The sequence below is a fragment of the Vombatus ursinus genome, unplaced genomic scaffold, assembly GCF_900497805.2.
Source record: "Vombatus ursinus unplaced genomic scaffold, bare-nosed wombat genome assembly UNPS02002882.1, whole genome shotgun sequence".
NCBI lineage: Eukaryota > Metazoa > Chordata > Mammalia > Diprotodontia > Vombatidae > Vombatus > Vombatus ursinus.
The window spans coordinates 1-2,762 of NW_020942660.1; the positions used below are offsets into that span (position 1 = coordinate 1).

The following is a 2,762-nucleotide window of genomic DNA, read 5'->3' on the forward strand; positions in this document are numbered from 1 at the left end:
TTATTTTCATTAGACACACACTTTTCCCTCAGAAAATGTGTGTGTGTATGTGTGTGTGTGTGTGTGTGTGTATGTGTGTTTTGTGACAAGTATTTTGCTTCACTTCATTCAGGGTTCCATGCAGTTGAAGTTATCAGAAATCTGACCTCCAAACAAGTGGGGTATTTCTGTAGTAGGATTTAGTTTAATTAAAATTTCATTTTCTTTGGAGATTTCTTTTGGAAAATCACAAAGGATTTTGATGATTGGTGTATCTCCAGAGGCAGAATAAAATGTGTTTTCATTTTTACCTTTTAGGACACAGATGAGTTTATTTTACCCACTGGAGCCAATAAAACACGGGGCAGGTTTGAATTGGCATTTTTTACCATTGGAGGATGCTGTATAACAGGTAGATATACATCTCCATGCTTGATTGTTTTATATTTTAGGGCCGAAAAGTGTGCAATACATGGTAATTAAGTTGGGAAAGCAATCATAAGGAAAATTTGGTGAATTTTTCTTTTGCTGACAGTATAATGTAATTTTAAAAAGTGATTGTATTTTCTATAAAAGACATCTATTCAAGATCATTGGTTTTTTCGGTTGTTTTGTTTTTGTTTTTGTTTTTACTGTTACAAGTTTTGAAGTGGTATCATTAATTCTGGATTCTTTGTACAATAATTGTTAATATTTTGGTTCTTTAAGGAGCTACATTTGGAGCAGTGAATGGTTTGAGGCTGGGACTAAAAGAAACACGAAAGATGTCCTGGTCCAAGCCAAGAAATGTACAGTAAGTCTTATTTGATGTAATGCCTAAACACTTCATCTTTGTTCAGATTTTTCTCTGTGTGTATTCAAAACTTTAGTAGGATTGGTTTAAAAAAGCATTTATACTTGGCATAAGTTCAGCCAGCAGGGGGCAGTAAATGTCTTAGTTTTGTTAGTACATTAGTTAAGACTCTGAAACTTTCTGAAGGTCATTTCCTTGAAAGCCATCTTTGCTTTCGCAACATACAACAAATATGACTCTTTCCTTTTGTATTTGGGTATTAATTTAAATGACTGTACTTTGTTTGGGGGGAGTGTCATTTACAGCAGTTGCATTCAGAATCAAGGTGGTCTTAAAACAAATTACAGCAACTAGGAATTATTTTATAATCTTTTCCATCAACATAATAGAATTTACAGATGAAAAAATGAAATGAAACCAGTACCAAAAATGAAATTAAAGATATGAAAGTACCTTTAAAAATTTAAAGTGAAATATGTTATATTAGAAACAAAATCATATATTGTGGTAGATTTACGCTCTAACAATTATTCATAAAATCAATTTCCTTGCATTTTAACTTTACCACAGTTAACTTTTATTGTCTTTATTAATACTTTGTCTAAATTCCAAAAACTCGTGACAGAAAATGCTATCCATATCCAAAGAATAAATGTAGATCAAGGCATATTATTTTCACTTTTCTTTTTTCTTTCTCTCTCTCTCTCTCTCTCTCTCTCTTTTTGTTTTTGTTTTTGTTTTTGGTGGCTTTCCCCCTTTTGTTCTGTTTCTTCTTTCACAACATGACTAATGTGGAAATATATTTCCATGATTACACATGTACAACCTATAAAGATTGCTTGCCATCTTGAGGGAAGGGAAAGAGGGAGAAAAATATGGAACTCAAAATCTTATAAAAATGAATGTTGAAAACTATCTTTACATGTAATTGGAAAGAATAAAATGCTATTTACCCAAAAAAAAAAAAACCTTTGTCTACCACTTTTAAAAACTTTACAATTTACAAGTCAGTGAAAACACACTGGCTTTTAATTGAACATGTGATAATCATAAATGTGTTTTTTGCTGTCACATGGTAGTTTTATGAGGTCCAGTGGTAGTCAGCTATCCAGGATATTGCCATTCCTGTGATAGTGTTACACTACTGGTAGATTAATAGACTGTCCTCTTGACCTAGTTACCACCTTCACTGTTCTAGTGATTCCTGGTATCAGCAGACAGAAGGGGACCGTGCTTCCTCGAGAGTGTGCTGAGCAGCCATTTTGACTATTCAATGTTAGTGTGGAAGCAGACATAAATTATAAAAAATATATCTGTACTTCTGGTTGCTTTTTTTTTTTTAACCTCAAGTTGACCACTCATCTCTTGATCCTACATTATAATATAAAAAATAATTCAAGCTAGGTTCTGATAGTAATAATAGATGATAAACAATTTGCTTGAGCCACTTTTAAAAATACATTCCATTCTTACTTGAGTGACCATGTAGTCAAGGACTGAGGTTCTACAGTTCCTATAGGAGCTTTCCTCAGTTCCTAGGTAGACTGAAATGTTGATGGTGTCTAACAGTTACTTCTTTAATAGCTATAATTGAATTTAGACATTAATTTTGAAAAAGAAAATTGTCAGAATCCATGTATTTCAGAGCTCTAATGGATCTAATATTTGAGTTCTCTAAAATAAATGATGAAGATAAACAGTAATACTTCTCTCTTTCCTGATAGGATTTTGAATATGGTAACCAGGCAAGGGGCACTATGGGCTAACACTCTGGGCTCTCTGGGTAAGTAAAAGTGTTCTATGGTAACAATAAATTAGATAATATAAGCCTCATTTCAAGTTTAAGAATGACTACATTTTAGTCCAATAGTGCAACTAGAGATTTTTGAGACTAAAACTACAAGTGCTGCGCTCAAGCATTCTTTCTCTCTCCCTCTCCCTACACACACACACATTTTCTGAGGGAAAAGTGTGTGTCTAATGAAAATAA

At 32.9% G+C, this 2,762-nt stretch overlaps 1 non-coding gene across 1 annotated transcript; it reads left to right on the plus strand.

Annotated features, from left to right (window-relative positions):
- Window positions 1–1,861: 1,861 nt before the first annotated feature.
- On the plus strand, window positions 1,862–2,068 carry LOC114049018. The gene has a single exon (XR_003569827.1). It is a non-coding gene; the product is annotated as a small nucleolar RNA SNORA74 (small nucleolar RNA).
- The last annotated feature ends 694 nt before the right edge of the window (window positions 2,069–2,762 follow it).